Genomic DNA, 19251 nt, shown 5'->3' on the forward strand with positions numbered 1-19251 from the left:
AGGCGTTTTTTGGTTCGATCTGCAGATCCATAGACCCAATGCATCCCAATGGGAGCAGGCATATGTCCACTTTTTATGCGGATGTGCGATAAATTATAGAACACAACGATTCGCAGAACGCGCCTATCTGCGTTCTGCGAATCGTTGTGTTCTATATATGCGCTCAATGGGGCCGCCAGCAGCAGCAGCGCCGACAGCATTGAGAACATATACTAAAGCTCGTTCTCCTCTGCCACAGCTGTGACAGCTGTGGCAGAGAAGAACGATGTTCGCCCATTGAATTCAATGGAGCCGGCAATACAGCCGGCTCCATTGAAAGCAATGGGCTGCCTCTGATTGGTCCCTGCGCTCAGCCAATCAGAGGTAGCACTCACTCACCCATTCATGAATTCAGGAAAGGGTGAGTGAGAGCTGCCTCTGATTGGTGAGGGCTGTGACCAATCAGAGGCAGCCCATTCAGCAGGCGGGGATTTTAAATCCCCACCTGCTGAATACTACAGAGAGCAGTTCAGGAGAACTGCCGGATGCGGCTGAACTCCGGCTGCAGAAAAAAGGTGAGTATACTTTTTTTTTTTTTTACACATTTTCAGGATGGTTTTCAGGGAAGGGCTTATATTTTAAGCCCCTCCCCGAAAATTCATACAGCGCTTGCCGGCACCCTATTGCTTTCAATAGAGCCGGCTGTATTCCCGGCTCCATTGAATTCAATGGGCGAACATCGTTCTCCTCTGCCACAGCTGTGGCAGAGAATAGCGGGCAGCGCTGGGCCGTTTCGCTAAAAACGCTGCTAGGTGCAGATTTTTCAGCAAATCATCGGACCCGGTTACGCAATTTGCGGATGCGCATCCGTTCTGCGATGCGCAAATCGCGGGAAAAAACGCCCGTGTGACTTAGGCCTAAAGGGAATGAATCATCACAAAATGAGATATTATTTAAGTAGACAGTCCTACCTTCTTATTGCACCCCTCTCTAAGGTCAGCGTAGGGTAGTTCCTGTCACACTGATTAGAGTGATTTTGTCTACTTTGTGGATCTCTGAAGAAGTGTTGGAGAAAATTTTATTTTATCTATTGCAGCAAATGCATAGAGGACTACTTAACCCTTTAAGGACCAGGCTGTTTTGTACCTTAAAGGAGATGTCCCATGAAAGCAAGTGGGTCTATACACTTCTGTATGGCCATAATAATGCACTTTGTAATATACATTGTGCATTAATTATGAGCCATACAGAAGTTATAAAAAGTTTTTTACTTACCTGCTCCGTTGCTAGCGTCCTCGTCTCCATGGAGCCGACTAATTTTTGGCCTCCGATGGCCAAATTAGCCGCGCTTGCGCAGTCCGGGTCTTCTGCAGTCTTCTATGGGGCTCCGTGTAGCTCCGTGTAGCTCCGCCCCGTCACGTGCCGATTCCAGCCAATCAGGAGGCTGGAATCGGCAGTGGACCGCACAGAAGAGCTGCGGTCCACGGAGGAAGAGGCCATCTTCAGCGGTGAGTAGAGAAGTCACCGGAGCGCGGGGATTAAGGTAAGCGCTCCGGTGAGCTTTCTTTACCTCCCTGCATCGGGGTTGTCTCGCGCCGAACGGGGGGGGGGTTGAAAAAAAAAAAAACCCGTTTCGGCGCGGGACAACCCCTTTAAGGAACACATACTTTTTAGGGATTTTACCCATGTGGTGGTTTTAATGCCCTTTTTTTTTCCTTCAGCTACCCAAATTATTTTTGCTGTGTTTTTTTTTTTCATGACATATAGGGCTATTTTTTAATATGTTTTTCACTGACTTTTTTTTCTGTTTTAATTTTTTTTAACATTTATGTGTTTTTTTTTTAATTAGTATATCTACACTAAAATAAAGTATAGGAATGGGTTCCTCATTTGGCTTTGGACGTTTTGATATATAATATGTATGGTTTCAGATTAAAGGGCACATACAGCGACAGTTTTGGTTGGCGTCGGCTTTGGGTTATTTTCTTTTTTATGTATATAATAGCTGATATACCCGGCTTCGCCCGAGTTAATTTGGTACTGATGTTTATCTGGTGTTCACACGGAAAATCTTATGAAGTCGTGGTTACTTTAGAGATACCGAGGAAAAAAATATGTTCACCATTTTGCATGGTTCTTTGAGTTACCCAGGAAATACAGCGTGGAGGTAACCATGCGACGTTTCCTTTATATAAAGTGACATCAGGAAGTGAGAGAATTAGATTACGTACGTAAAATTTGGACACTAATTCTTTTGCGCTTAGAATTGAATAATCAAGTTGGGACCCAATAACTTTTCCTATATATGACATAACCAATGCCCATGCCAAATTTCAAATTTCTATTACATCGGGAAGTGAGAGAATTAGATTACGTACGTAAAATTTGGACGCTAATCCTTTTGCACTTATAATTAAATAATCGAGTTGGGACCCATTAACTTTTCCTATATATGACATAATCAATGCTCATGCCAAATTTCAGGTTTCTATGACACCAGGAAGTGAGAGAATTAGATTCCGTACGTAAAATTTGGACGCTAATTCTTTTGCGCTAGAATTGAATAATCGAGTTGGGACCCATTAACTTTTCCTATTCATGACATAGTCAATGCTTGTGCCAAATTTCATGTTTCTACGACATCGGGAAGTGAGAGAATTAGATTACATACGTAAAATTTGGACGCTAGTTCTTTTGCGCTAGAATTGAATAATCGAGTTGGGACCCCTTCACTTTTACTATTTTGGACATAATCTATGCTTGTGCCAAATTTCATGTTTCTCTGACATCAGGAAGTTGGAGAATTAGTGGCGAGTCAGTGAGTGAGTGAGTGAGGGCCTTTGTCTTTATATCTATATATATATATAGATTTTTATTTTAGTCTGTAATTTTGTTTTACTTTCGTATGTAATTATTTTTCTTACCATCTATGTCCCTGGCGTCATATAAGACCTCTGTGGGACATTCATATGTTTTTGTTTTTTTTCATCTGACACTTTTCCACTGTAGCTGAGGCATCCATAGGAGCCTCAGTTACAGGGAAAACATCCCCTGTAGTGACAATAGTCACTGGCAGACCTGATCAGGTTCTGCTAGGACCCTGTAGCTCTGCTTTGACAGGGGATCGCTGAAGCCAGCTCATGTAGTGGAAGAACTATTTTCACTTTCACTCTTCAGTACATAGCGCTCATTGAGCGCTGTGTACTAGAGAAGGGAGGCAGAAAGGGTTAAAATTCATTCCTGCCTTCTCCCATGAGTTCTAACAGCTGACAACCCGATATGCTTCTGATTTATTGCAGAACTGAGGCTTTAAACTTCTGCCGTATTTTTACTATCAGTTGGGTTTAAAGCCCAGGACTAAGCACTGTAAATTTACTGTGCTTAGTTCTAAATAGGTTAAAGTAGTCCTGGATATTCATGAGCTAGTTACACCAACCCCGCTCTCCAGCAACTGATTGACTGCTGTCTGCCTATTGTTGTGCATAGAGAAAGAGAAAGCTGCTAGTCATTGGCTGGGGGGCGGGGTAGTTGTGGCTAGCCTGCAGTTCATGAATATGCAGGACTAGTTCTGTGTCTAGCTGCTACTAATAAAATTCAATTTTCTCCTAAACTACTACACAAACACACAACAGATATATCACTATAATCTCAGTGAGGACTGGGTGCAATTTCAGTGATAGTTGCCTTCTGTAAACAATGGACCCTACAATGTATTGAGCGACAAATCATTTGCACCCAGGCCCTTGAGCCTTTAGCAAAGTTTATGCACCAAGGTTATACCAGTATGGTCCATATCACTATCTGCAGAAGACGTATAACTTATACCAGCTGTATACAGGAGATACCCAGGTTATACCAACATGCTCCATATCATTTGTGGCACTGTCTTTGTTGTAGTCGGGGGGATCAGAAAGGACACAGTCCCTCACACAGTGCATATAAAGCCCATCCAGCTTTATTTTATTCCAGCAACAGAAGACTAGTGGAAAAACACAGCCACTTTCAGCACAAAAACTTTGTGCAATAAACTGAAAAAAAACACCTGCTCAGTAGGTGAATATATTTGCTCATCTAGTAAGAGCATGCAGCATTTGTCAGCAAATAATCAGCGGTTCACAGTTGATTTGTATTCACTCCCAGAATGCCTAGACTTGCAGTCTTTCATGTTCCAGTAATGAGCTCAGTAGAAACAGCCAAGCTAAATGGGACCCAAGAAGAAGTCCTGTAGTGGATTGGGATAGGGAGTGATGGGTCCCGCTACCAACCTACCCATCATTCCAATAAAATCCAGCCCTTAACACTCTTGAATAACAGCTCAGTGAACTATTACTAAACAAAACCATCATTTTTGGATTTTCATCTCATCTAAGCTAATCATCTGTAAAAGATGTACACTCCCTCCCCATGAGTGGTAATGTATCTGGCATTAACCAGTCTCTCAATCAACTGATCAACCCTTGACATGGGGTATTGACCTTGGAGATTTTGTTTAGTTTTCTGCAGTCAAAACAGAATCTCCAAGTATTATTCGTTTTGGGTATCAAAATAGTTGGAATTGACCACTCACTTATTGACTCCTCAATCACTCCTAGCTATTATATCATGTTTTATGACATGGGTGTGATCCGGCAGTTTGAGAACTTCCTTTCATATCTCTGCAGAAACTCTTTGGCCTCTTGCTGTTGACATATTGTGAGTGAATCGGTTGCTGCAACTACCGTGTTTCCCCCAAAATAAGACCTACCTAATAATAAGCCCTACCTTGATTTTCAGGAAGGGCTTTAAATATAAACCCCACCCTGAAAGCCCTAGCTAAACTACAAAAAAAACTAAGGAATACTAACCTAGCAGGAGATGTCCGGGTTCCTCACGCTGGGCTTCCGAGTGCTGGGCTGCAGCACTCTTGAAGGCTTCCGTGCAGTACTCAATGCCGACGAAGCATCTTTTGTTGGTGGCAGGGCTTGAATACCCCGCTTCCAGCAAGCAATTGCTCTGATAGGCTCAGTCAGTACTCCTGAACCAATCAGAGCCGGCGCGCAATGAACCAATCACAGCCATTCATTAAATGACATCATTGAGTTGCTGTGATTGGTTCATCGAGGGCCGGCTTTGATTGGCTGAGGCAGTGCTCCTAAACCAATCAGAGCAATTGCTTGCTGGAGGCAGGGTATTCAAGCCCCGTCACCAGCAAGAGATGGTCCGTTGGCATTGAGGACTACACGGAAGCCTGCTGGAGCGCCGCAGCCCAGGAGGGACCCAAACGGCACCTGCTAGGTGAGTACAAGAGAACCCCGAAAAATAAGACCTTGTGTCTCTTTTGAGGCAAAAATTAATATAAGACAGGGTCTTATTTAGGGTAAACATGGCATTTTGACAGTGGGAACGGGTTGCTGCAACATCCTTCTCAACGCTTGAGACACCCAAAGACTCCCTATCCTTACAGGGCTTAATTAAATTGACATGGTAAATCTGATGAAACTCACATTTTATTGGAGGTGCAGGAGAACATGGTAGTGTTCTATACAGTCCATGACCATAAATTCCCATACTGGTCTTCCGGCTCTCTCACCGGGGCTATGGGAAATGATAAGCGTAGTGTCTGGCACTTTCTCCTCTTCTTCCTCAGAATTGGGGAGGAAGCTGTAGGTAGATGTCCCTTAACCAACTGTCTACATTTCTGGCTACACCTATCCTTCACCAACTAACTGCAACTCCTACTGAACTGGACAGGGGAACTGTTGTATCTTGACGCCACCGGAAGCTAGGGGCTGACCTGGCGTTGTTGCAGTTAACGCCCCCTGTCAAGCCCCTAGCTTCCCATTGGCTGTGTGTGGCGTGCTGCACAGTGGCGTCAAGATACAACACTGCCAACAGTGGGGACCACTGACCGCAGGGGGGAGCATGAGAGAGCTTGCCCAGTGGCGCATTACAGTTATAGCGCCGTGTCTCCGCCACTGGGCTAGCATGTCTGCTAGAAGCAGACCAGCTCTCACAGTTCCAGGCCTCCTCTCTGTGCTCCCGGCTTTCTCCGTGCATCCCCGCTGGATCACTGCCGTTGTCTTTGCTTCTGCTGGCTCAGTCGCTATGACTGGCCGACTCAGTGTCCGCTGCATCACTGCCGCTGTATGCACGTCTGCCAGCTCAGTCGCCATGAGTGGGCAACACTCAGTGTCCTGCTCGCTCCCCTGCCTGTTACTGCTGTTTCTTGACAGCTAATCCTAAACTAGGGACGTGACAGGGGCGTTGACTTCTGGTGACAGCTGTCACATCCCTAGCTTCCCGCGTCAAGCTACAACAGTACCCTGGGCGGATCTATATATGGACTCTGGGCCCTCTCATGAACATAAAGGTGAGGGGCTAGACAGGAACCTACGAATGCAAAGTCATAGTGTACACTCTGGATCTGGGGGTTTTGGGCTTGTTGGTTCTCCAATCAACAAAAACATAAAGTGAACATTACTATATTACAAAATAACAATCTTACAAAACTATTATACAGTTTATGTCACTACAATACCAACATGGTTAATATCACTATATATGGTAGATGTATATTTTATACCAGCTGTACATATAAATATATGTAGAACACATCCAGGTTATACCAACATGCTCCATATTGCCATGTACCACAACTCCAGGCTGCTATCTGCATGGAGATTATCACATCTTCTGGTTCTGGGCGGCACCATCTCACGATCTTGCTAAGTGCCCGACACCTTCTTGAGCAGCGTGTTCTCAGTGCAGGATGAGCTTGTGGATTGGTGCTTAGCAATGAGATGCTAGCCTTCATTTGCTGTGCAGGGGGTCGCATGCTGGGGGGAAAGCTTTCTCCCAGGTGTGCAATGTAGTCGGGGGTGGGGCCTCTAGAACCCCCTGGCCAGAGGGCTGGGTCACAACTATGACACTACAACTCCTATAGATACAGCGCTGCCTGTGTATCTCCTGTATATAATTATATGTGTACAACTGGTACAAGGTATACATCCTGTATATAGTGATATGGAACATGCTGGTATAACTCATTCTCAGTGAATTGAGGCGGACAGCCAGAAGAGATCTCAGCACGCTCCTCCTCCATTTACTGAACAACTATCACTGCTGCCTGGTGCTTAAGCCCACTGTGTTATAAAAGTTGTATTGTGGATATAGTGCCTGTGGGATTATTGAGAGATAAGATAGATATGATAAACATATAGATAGTAGAAATGAGCGAGCACCAGGCTCGTTACTGGAGTCGAACTTTCCGCGATGCTCGAGGGTTCGTTTCGAGTAACGAACCCCATTGAAGTCAAAGGGCGACTCGAGCATTTTTGTATATCACCGATGCTCGCTAAGGTTTTCATTTGTGAAAATCTGGGAAATTCAAGAAAGTGATGGGAACGACACAGAAACGGATAGGGCAGGCGAGGGGCTACATGTTGGGCTGCATCTCAAGTTCCCAGGTCCCACTATTAAGCCACAATAGCGGCAATAGTGCCCCCCCCCCCCAACAATTTTAACTTCTGAAAAACCCTCATTAGCAAGGCAAACCTTAGCTAAGCACCACACTACCTCCAACAAAGCACAATCACTGCCTGAATGACACTCCGCTGCCACTTCTCCTGGGTAACATGCTGCCGCTTCCCCCGCACGCGCGCGCACGACCCAGTGTCCACAGCGCACACCAAAGTGTCCCTGCGCAGCCTTCAGCTGCCCTCATGCCACACGCTGGCCTCATAGCTACACCACCCTCATGTCTATTTATAAGTGCGTCTGCCATGAGGAGGAACCGGAGGCACACACTGCAGAGGGTTGGCAGGGCCAGGCAGCGACCCTCTTTAAAAGGGGTGGGGCGATAGCCCACAATGCTGTACAGAAGCAATGAGAAATCCAATCCTGTGCCACCTCCATCAGGAGCTGCACACGTGGGCATAGCAATGGGGAATCCATGTGCCACACACTATTCATTCTGTCAAGGTGTCGCATAGCTCAATCGACACTGCAAGGGGAAAGCCATCTGCGCTCTGCCCCCTACCCAAGTCAGTCAGTGTATTTGTGTCAGACAGGTCAAACACCGCGATGGGAGCTAAGCTTGCACCAACAGCATAGGTGGGTCCTAGGAAACCCAAGACATGAACCAAAAATTGATCTGAGCGGCCAAACATGGCAGACTTGCACCCCGAACACGACATAGGCCTCGGCCCACAGCTTCAGCAATCCTAGGCAGGTAGCGGACTTTCACTGCACTCAGGACATAGGCCTCTACACAAACCCTCAGCAATCGCGGGCCTACAGCGGACTCCAATGCTAGCGTAGCTGTGCACGTCTCATTAGCGTTGTATTGCTTTTGTAGTTTGTCCCAATGCAGTGCCCCGGATAGTAGAGCTAACGTCAGATTAAATGCAGGTGGGCTTCGGCCCACACTGCATGCCCCAGTCAGACTGGGGTTCTTTATAAGTAGACACATGCAGTTACAACTCCGTGTGGACCGACAGCATAGGTGGGTCCCAGGAAGCCACCGCGGTACATAAATAAATCCCATTGCATTGCCCTGCACAGCTGAGGTAACGTCAGATTAAATGCAGGTGGGCTTCGGCCCACGCTGCATGCCCCAGTCAGACTGGGGTTTTTTATAAGTTGATACAGGCAGCTACAACTCCCTAATGTGAAGTCCGTGTGGACCCAAAGCATGGGTGGCTCCCTGGAACCCACTGGCGGTACATAAACAAATCCCATTGCAGTGCCCTGCTCAGCAGAGCTAACGTCAGATTAAATGCAGGTGGGCTTCGGCCCACACGGAATGCCCCAGTCAGACTGGGGTTCTTTATAAGTAGACACATGCAGTTACAACTCCGTGTGGACCGACAGCATAGGTGGGTCCCAGGAAGCCACCGGCGGTACATAAAGAAGTCCCATTGCATTGCCAAGCACAGCTGAGGTAACGTCAGATTAAATGCAGGTGGGCTTCGGCCCACACTGTATGCCCCAGTCTGACCGGGGTTTTTAATACATAGACACTGGCAGGTACAAATGCCTAATGTGTAGTCCCTGTGGACCCACAGCATGGGTGGCTCCCTGGAACCCATCGGCGGTACATAAATGTATCCGATTGCAGTGCCCTGCTCAGCAGAGCTAACGTCAGATACAATACAGTTGGGCTTCAGCCCACAGTGCATGGCCCAGTCAGACTGGTAATATGTACCTTAACAGTAACCGCGTTGGTGGGAATGTGGTGGCGACTGCGGACCTAGTAGCGCGGTTTTATTTAGTTGGTTTTCGGAATGTGGCCAGGTTTAAGTGGGCCGTGGCGGGGGGATGGTGGGGAGGCTCTCTTGTTGTGTCGTTAAAGGTGAAATTCTTGGACTACCACCAGACGGACCGATGCAGAGGTATTTGCCAAGAATGTTTTCATTGTTGGAGGAGGAGGGGGATGTTTTTGAGGCACTACGTGTCCTCTCCACGTGTCCGTGGTTATATGCACCTTAACAGTAACCGCGTTGGTGGGAAATGGCCTCGCCGCCATCATGTCTTTGGGAAGCCTCCGTTTCCACGCCCCAATGACATAGCATTAGCAGCGGTCTAGGCAGAGCCCAGAATTAGTAACATTTCAGCGGTAGCATTAGGGACAGGCCCCAGTAACATATCACTAGCAGCATTATAGGGGGAGCACAGTATTAGTTCCATTTCAGTAGTAGTAGCACTCAAGACAGGCCACAATAACATTCCCGTTGCAGCAGTTTAGGGAGATAACAGTCTCTTGCACATTTCAGTAGTTGCAGTATAGACAAGGCCCCAGTTACATTTATGTAGCAAAAGTGTAGGCCAAGCCCACACACCTTGCTGTACCATGAGTGCAGGCGAAGCCCTTAAAAATTACTAGGATTACACTGTAGGCGAGGGCCCACAAAAATTGCTGTAGCAACAGTACTAATGTACCTCAGAAAAATTGCCCATGCCCAACCAAGAGGGCAGGTGAAACCCATTAATTGCTTAGCTTACTGTGGCTTAATTTGTAAGTAGGCCTGGAGGCAGGCCAGTTAAAATAAAAATTGGTTCAGGTGCAAGTTTCAACGCTTTAATGAGAATTGTAACGTATAAACATTGTTTACAAAAGTAATATGACTGAGCCCATTCGGCGTGATTACGTGAGGTTTCAGGAGGAGGAGGATGAATATAATACACAGATTGATGAGGCTAAAAGGTCCCCGTTTTTTAGGGTGATAGAGCACGATGCTTCCATCCGCCGCTGCAGCAAGGACCTGGCAGATGTCTGCCAACCAGGCCCACTCTTCTGTAAAGAATTGAGGAGGCTGACTCCCACTACGCTGCCCATGTTGGAGTTGGTATTCCACTATAGCGCTACGCTGCTCATAGAGCCTGGCCAATATGTGGAGCGTAGAGTTCCACCGTGTGGGCACGTCGCACAGCAGTCGGTGCACTGGCAGATTAAACCGATGTTGCAGGGTCCGCAGGGTGGCAGCGTCGTGTTGGACTTGCGAAAATGTGCGCTGACCCGGCGCACCTTTCCGAGCAGGTCTGACAAGCGTGGGTAGCTTTTCAGAAACCGCTGAACCACCAAATAAAAGATGTGGGCCAGGCATGGCACGTGCGTGAGGCTGCCGAGCTGCAGAGCCACCACCAGGTTACGGCCATTGTCACACATGACCATGCCCGGTTGGAGGCTCAGCGGCGAAAGCCAGCGGTCGGTCTGCTCTGTCAGACCCTGCAGCAGTTCGTGAGCCATGTGCCTCTTCTCTCCTAAGCTGAGTAGTTTCAGCACGGCCTGCTGACGCTTGGCCAGCGCTGTGCTGCCACGCCGTGCGACACCGACTGCTGGCGACGTGCTGCTGCTGACACATCTTGATTGCGAGACAGAGGTTGCGTAGGAGGAGGAGAAGGGTGGTTTAGTGGAGGAAGCATACACCGCCGCAGATACCAGCACCGAGCTGGGGCCCGCAATTCTGGGGGTGGGTAGGACGTGAGCGGTCCCAGGCTCTGACTCAGTCCCAGCCTCCACTAAATTCACCCAATGTGGCGTCAGGGAGATATAGTGGCCCTGCCCGCCTGTGCTTGTCCATGTGTCCGTTGTTAAGTGGACCTTGGCAGTAACCGCGTTGGTGAGGGCGCGTACAATGTTGCGGGAGACGTGGTCGTGCAGGGCTGGGACGGCACATCGGGAAAAGTAGTGGCGACTGGGAACCGAGTAGCGCGGGGCCGCCGCCGCCATCATGCTTTTAAAAGCCTCCGTTTCCACAAGCCTATACGGCAGCATCTCCAGGCTGATCAATTTGGCTATGTGCACGTTTAACACTTGAGCGTGCGGGTGCGTGGCGGCGTACTTGCGCTTGCGCTCAAACAGTTGCGCTAGCGACGGCTGGACGCTGCACTGAGAGACATTGCTGGATGGGGCCGAGAACAGCAGAGGTGAGCGTGTGGGTGCAGGCCGGGAGACGGTCGTGCCTGTGTCCTGAGAGGGGGGTTGGATCTCAGTGGCAGGTTGGGGCACAGGGGGAGAGGCAGTGATGCAAACCGGAGGCGGTGAACGGCCTTCGTCCCACCTTGTGGGGTGCTTGGCCATCATATGCCTGCGCATGCTGGTGGTGGTGAGGCTGGTGGTGGTGGCTCCCCGGCTGATCTTGGCGCGACAAACCTTGCACACTACAGTTCGCCGATCGTCTGCACTCTCAGTGAAAAACTGCCACACCTTTGAGCACCTCGGCCTCTGCACGGTGGCATGGCGCGAGGGGGCGCTTTTGGAAACAGTTGGTGGATTATTCGGTCTGGCTCTGCCTCTACCCCTGGCCACCGCACTGCCTCTTCCAACCTGCCCTGCTGCTGCACTTGCCTCCCCCTCTGAAGACCTGTCCTCAGTAGGCTTAGCAAACCAGGTGGGGTCAGTCACCTCATCGTCCAGCTGCTCTTCCTCGGAATCCTCTGTGCGCTCCTCCCTGGGACTTACTGCCCTTACTACTACCTCACTGATAGACAACTGTGTCTCATCGTCATCGTCCTCCTCACCCACTGAAAGCTCTTGAGACAGTTGCCGGAAGTCCCCAGCCTCATCCCCAGGACCCCGGGAACTTTCCAAAGGTTGGGCATCGGTCACGACAAACTCCTCCAGTGGGAGAGGAACCATTGCTGCCCAATCTGGGCAGGGGCCCGAGAACAGTTCCTGGGAGTCTGCCTGCTCCTCAGAATGTGTGATTTTCATGGAGTGAGGAGGCTGGGAGGAAGGTGGAGCAGCAGCCAGAGGATTCAGAGTTGCAGCTGTGGACGGCGTAGAAGACTGGGTGGTCAATAGATTGCTGGATGCACTTTCTGCCATCCATGACAGAACCTGCTCACACTGCTCAGTTTCTAATAAAGGTCTACCGCGTGGACCCAATAATTGTGAGATAAATCTGGGGACCCCAGAAACTTGCCTCTCTCCTAATCCCGCAGCAGTCGGCTGCGATACACCTGGACCAGGAGCTCGGCCTGTGCCCCCACCCTGACTTGGGACTCCGCGCCCTCGCCCGCGTCCACGTCCTCTAGGCCTACCCCTACCCCTCAGCATTGTGTATTACGAGTAGAGCAGAAACAGAACGCTGTAATTAAATGTGCCGCTTATTGGCCTGTGGTTGGAGGCTGACTTCGCTTACGAAGCATACAGCAGAACCAGGAAACAATTATGCGCAAGCCTGTAGTGAGACGTAGGTGCGTATGACTGAGCTACTGGAATTCGCAGCGCAGAACCAGTCAAGTGGCCAAAGGCCAGTGGTAGGCCTTAAGTATTTTGCTTCTATTTTTTTAAATGGTGAGGTGAAACAGCAGACAGTCACTGTATGCAGCGTATATTATATATACTGTTTCCCTCTGGCGGGATGACGGCGGTCATGTAACGGGCACAGGAAACAATTATGCGCAAGCCTGCTGTAACGCTTAGCTGGGTATTAATTAGCGACTACTACCCCCAGCAGACACGCAGTACACTGAAGACGGTCACAGGCAGCCCAAATATAGTATTTTTCCCAATTTTTTTGAAAAAGCCCACTGCCTATATAGCCAGTATATCTCTTTCCCTGCCTCACCAGTACTGCCCCTATACTCTGTAAAATGACTGCAGACTGAGGACGCTATGGTCTGCACGCCCGATATACAAAAAAAAATAAAAATTGTGCAACACTGCTAAAAGCAGCCTCAACAGTACTGCACACGGTCAGATGTGGCCCTAAGAAGGACCGTTGGGGTTCTTGAAGACGAATATAACACCTAACACTCTCCCTATTTCAGCTACAGCAAGACAGCACTTTCCCTGATCTCTGTCAGCATGCATCTGTGGTGAGCCGCGGGCGGGGCAGATTTAAATACTGGGGTGTCATCTGATCTCCCCAGCCACTCACTGCAGGGGGGTGGGATAGGGCTGGAATGTCACAGGAGGAAGTTGTAATGCCTTCCCTGTGCTCCTATTGGCCAGAAAAGTGCGCACATTTTTCAGGGAAAGAAATGTAATGGAGTCGAGCACCGCGTGGTGCTCGTCTCGAGTAACGAGCATCTCGAACACCCTAATACTAGAACGAGCATAAAGCTCGGACGAGTACGCTCACTCATCTCTAATAGATAGATATAGATATGGGTGTGCATTTTTTTAACTTATCGTGGGTAAGTGATGAGTTTTGGAGCTTATGCCCCTTATTTTTTCAGACTTTAGCAACATCCCTGGTTGCTAGTCTCATATGGGTGGGCCTCCTAGGAGACCCAGTGATGTTGCAGAAAGCTCCGAGCAGACCACGGCCAGCAGTCATTAAGTGAGGTAAGAGGGGTTGGGGCTGAACCTTTTTACCCAGGCCCTTGAGCCTTTAGCTACGCCTGGTCGCTACATACAAATAAGTATATAAGTTTTATTTAATAATTTAGTTTTACTAACTACCTCATTTTAAACACAACAAATAGTGGTGGTATGGCTTCTTAGGAAATCACAGACAAGCAAGGGTACTTGCATTCAATGCTTAGGACTATGCATGTATATATCCTCTCACTAAGGACTTTTCCCAGGCTTGTTTACTTAAAGTTTACATAACTAAAACAACAATGTCATATGATCTACAAGACCACATTGAGAGCCTCACCCGGAAAATCCCAGATTATGCAACAAGTGACTTCAAGGTGGCAGAGGGGAAATTTCCTATTCTTCAGTCTATCCATGTAAGTGTTACACATATATCCTTTCAGGGGGAATTTTAGTAAATCTCTCGTGACTTACTCAGATGCGCTTTGGGCACTTAACCCCTTAGTGACCAAGCTTTTTTTCCATTTTCGTTTTTTCCTTCTACCTTTTAAAAATTCGTAACTCCTATATTTACCCATCGATATATCTGTATAAGGGCTTGTTTTTTGCGGGACGAGTTGTAATTTTCAAAGGTACTATTTAATGTATCATAATGTACTGAAAAACTTTTAAAAAATTCTAAGTGGAGAGCAATGAGAAAAAAATGAAATTTGGCCATCTTTCAGTGCATCTTGTTTCTATGGCGCACAAACTGCAACAAAAATGACATGATAACTTTATTCTATGGGTCAGTTCAATTACTACGATACCAAACTTATATAGTTTTTTTTTTTTGCTGTACTATTTTTTTTTTTTTCAAAGATATGTAATTTTGTTAAATAATTTTCTGCTGCCATCTTCTGCGTGCAATAGCTTTTCTTATTTTTCTGTCAACGTAGTTGTGCGAGGGCTCAATTTGTGCGGGACATCCTGTAGTTTACGTTGGTACAATTTTGGACTAGATATGACTTTTTAATCACTTTTATTGCATTTTTTCTGGGAGACGGGGTGACCAAAAAAAGCGCATTTCTGGCGTTCTTTTTTTTTTCTGACGACATCCATCATGCGAGGTAAATAATGCATTACTTTGATACATCAGACTTTTCTGACACTTATCCTAATGTTTCTGCAGACTGCATTATATCTTCTTTAGATATTCCCCCCTCTTTCCATTTGATAAACATATTTTTCTTGCTTTTTAACATGTGTGCATGTTCTGTGTTCATCCATGCTGGTCTCTTTACATGCTTCCCATTCTTCCTTTTTTTAGGGATTGTTAACAATTGTGCTTTGAGAATCTCATCTCGCAAAATTTCCCAACCTTCTTGGACATTTTTGTCCTTAAAGGGGTTGTCCCGCGGCAGCAAGTGGGTCTATACACTTCTGTATGGCCATAATAATGCACTTTGTAATGTACATTGTGCATTAATTATGAGCCATACAGAAGTTATAAAAAGTTTTATACTTACCTGCTCCGTTGCTGGCGTCCTCGTTCCCATGGAGCCGACTAATTTTCGCCCTCCGATGGCCAAATTAGCCGCGCTTGCGCAGTCCGGGTCTTCTGCAGTCTTCTATGGGGCCGCTCGTGTAGAATGCCGGCTCCGTGTAGCTCTGCCCCGTCACGTGCCGATTCCAGCCAATCAGGAGGCTGGAATCGGCAATGGACCGCACAGAAGCCCTGCGGTCCACGGAGACAGAGGATCCCGGCGGCCATCTTCAGCAGGTAAGTATGAAGACGCCGGACCGCCGGGATTCAGGTAAGCGCTGTGCGGGTTGTTTTTTTAACCCCTGCATCGGGGTTGTCTCGTGCCGAACGGGGGGGGTTAAAAAAAAAAACAACCCGTTTCGGCGCGGGACAACCCCTTTAAGAACATCCAGCCATTGGATTTTTCCTACCCTCTTTCTGAGTTCATTAAAATCTGCCTTTCTGAAAACCAACCTTGATTTTTCTCAGGTCTTCCTCCCCTTTTTATTCAAAATTCAAGATAGCATGATCACTGCCTCCTAAGATCCCAGCCACCCTCACTTCCTCAACCATTTCCTCCCTGTTGGTAAGAATTAGGTCCAGGATAGCAGATCCCCTTGTTTTCTCTTCTACCTTTTGGAAGATAAAGTTGTCAGCAAAAGCGGATAAGAATTTGTTGGATCCATTACTTTTACATGAGAGAGATTCCCAACAAATGTCTGGATAGTTAAAATCTCCCATGATCACTATGTCGTGGTGTCCTTTCTATTGTTCTCTCCTTGCATTCTTATCCAAAGAGTTTCTACCATGCTCTGAACTACCATGCTCTGAAGCTTGAGTCTCTGTGGAGATGAATGTTTTCCTAACATACAATGCAACATCTCCTCCCCCTTTTTAAGTCTGTTTCTTATAAATAGGTTGTATCCTTCAAGCCCTGTATTCCAATCATGTGTATCATTCCACCAAGTTTCTGGGATGCCTATGACATTATATTTCTCTTCCTGTGTTAGGAGTTCCAATTCTCCTTGTGTGTTTCCCATGCTCTGGGCATTTGTGTAGAAACATTTTAGTTTGTGATCGGTGTCTCTTGCTCCTCTACTTTGCTTCTGAATTTTTTGTCTTTCTTTCCACTTCTAATGGCAAGGTTCACAAATGTATTAATTAGCTGTATATTGTTACCTGGCCTTTCACTTCTCTTCCCATATTGTTCTAGTTTAAAGCTTATCGGAGCTTTTGCCGCCAGATGTCAGCTGTAAGAAACAGCCAGAAGCCGTTATATATGGAGGGAGATAACCCCAGCATTTCCCCCTCATACATGTCCTGCAGCTGCAGGACATATAAACATGAAGGGGTGGTCACTAAGGCCGCCTGCACCCGGGCGGAAATCCCGCGGCGGGATTTCCCGCGGGATTTCCGCCACTGAAAGTTTGCATAGGAGTGCATTACAATACGCACTCCTATGCAGACGGCCGCGGTTTGGCCGCGCGAAATCTCGCGCGGCAAACAAACCGCGACATGTCCTATTTTTGTGCGGGGCACGCACTCACCTGGCCGCCGGCTCATAAAAGAGCTGGGGCCGCCAGGCGCGGGAGAGTACGCGCTCGTCCCTGCAGGCTCTCGGGTCGGGTCCCGCGGCGAGAATTCTCGCTGTCGGATCCGACCCGCCCGTGTGCAGGCGGCCTAAGGGGTTAATGTAAATACTAGTTAGCAACTATGTTTACTGTAATTACTTCCTCAAAATTTATGTACTGAATGGCAATGTTTTTGTGCAGTGAGCTGGAAATTCTAATATAACATAATACATACCCTGTATATTAATATAGGAAGACGTAATTCTCCACATGTTCCTCTGTGGAATAATAGGAGGTCTATAAGAAAGAGTTACATGAATATATTCATAGCTTCAGAGGCAGACCTTGAATTCCTTGGGCAAAATCTGTAACAAGACTCCCCTCAATCATCACTTGCCATGTATAGTACTGCTGTGTTATGATGTGGCAGTTGGACCCTTTATGTAGCAGGAGCATCTGCAACCTCTGCATTCCCTGTACTGTCATTAATGCATAGTACTCACAACAAGTAAGGGATATTTTTTCTACTCTAGTGACTTCATACATTGCTCTTCATCTATTTTGGTAAGTAGCTTCATATAAATTTGGTGTTCTAGAAAACAAAAATATATAACATAAATTGTATGTGTGTGTGTATACATATAAAATATATATTTTTTCCCCTTAAACTAGTGGTAACCAAAGCACATTGTACTTATAATTGTGCCATTGTAGTTGCAATTTCGCTGGTCTACAACACCTTGGCAAACATACACTCATTGTCAAAACAATCAAGCACATATAAGTAAGTAAGTTGATATAAGCAAGTGATTACAATATCAGAGCAAAAAAATAATTTATTGTGGAAAATTGAACCTTTGGAGAGGCTCTAGTACCCTGTTGTACCGCCTCTAGGTTACAAGATGTGATACAGATGGGCATGGATGCATACAGGTTCCGTATGGTATCCTGCATCGTATCGGTGCAAATTTGCTGTAACTGAGCCTCTAGATCGTGCAAACTTGTAGGCTGTTGAAGTTGGCGTCCCAATTCCAATTCTATGTGTTCAGTTATGTCCGACTCTTGGATACTCTGTAGGACAGTCCTCTGCATGCTTCTATATGGCTACTTTCAATTGCCTGACGTCAATTCCGGTGTCCTTCTTTATAGTGTCCAGTCAATGTGTCTTTTGTCTTCCTTGTTTCCTTTTAGCACTGACCATTCCAAGAAGTTTTTGGTTATTTTTTTTAATTTTAGGTGTATCCATTTTAACGTACTAATTCCTCTCACCAATTTCCCTTACTTAGTCTCAGATCACTGTCTACACTATCTTCCCCTCTATTTCTCTGGTTGCCCTCCCCCTATCCCTAATTTAAACACTCCTCCAACCTCCTAACCCTCTTCTCCCCTAGCACAGCTGCACCTTCCCCACTAAGATGCAGCCCATCCCTGCAGTGGAAGCTATAGCCAACAGCAAATTTAACCCCATTCTCCAGGAACACCAAATCCCTCCTTTCTAAACCAGCTTTTATTTACCTCCCTAATCCCCCTCTGACTTTCTGGTGTGGCATGTGGAACAGGTAGTATTTAAAAAAATTCTACTTTGGAAGTCCTTGTCCTAAACTTACATCCTAGGTCCCTAAAATAGTTTTTAAGGACCTTCTACCTACCTCTAACTTTGTCATTGGTGCTAATATGCACCATGACCACTGGGTCCTCATCAGTCCCTCCCAGTAATCTGTCAAACCCATCCGCAATGTGTCGAACAAGAGTGCCAGGAAGACAATACACTGTTTGGCGATCCCAGTCTTTGTATGAGATTTCCTGTATATCTCTCTAATAATTGAGTCCCCCACTACCAGGCCCCGTCTAGCCTGCCCTGCATTCCTATTCCCTTTCTTACTGGAGCAGACATCCACCTGGCAGTCAGAGGCCATATCGTGCTGTAGCAGCTGTAACCCTGTAATGGCATTCCCCTCATCTGCCAACCTTACAAACTTGTTGGAATGTGCTAGTTCAGGACTAGCGTCCCTGGGACCTTTCCCTCTATACCTGATCATCTTGCACTCCCATGCTACTATCTACTCCCACATCAGCCCCAGCGAGTGTCTGTTCAGTGAGCAGAAAACACATTTCCAGTGTTGCAAGTAGTGCATTTAGATCAAAGATCTAGGCTTCCAAACGCACTACATGCTCACTTCTTGTACAGCAGTATGCACCCTCTTCAAGGACTGCATACATGGCACATGGGGATGGTACAGATAAAAATCAATGAATCAAGTAATTTATACAAGTGGGAAATAACAGTAAATAGATATAAGTGATTCCCTTTTAAGGTCCCCCAAATCTAAAGTCGACGGATTTTAAATTACACACACTTAAAACAACCACACTTTAAATCAACTATACCTTGCAAGCTCCCACACTTGCTCTTTTGTTGGGTTAGTTTTCAGCAGCAGTAACTTCTC

The sequence above is a fragment of the Eleutherodactylus coqui genome, chromosome 7 (assembly GCF_035609145.1).
Source record: "Eleutherodactylus coqui strain aEleCoq1 chromosome 7, aEleCoq1.hap1, whole genome shotgun sequence".
In the NCBI taxonomy this organism is placed as follows: Eukaryota; Metazoa; Chordata; class Amphibia; order Anura; family Eleutherodactylidae; genus Eleutherodactylus; species Eleutherodactylus coqui.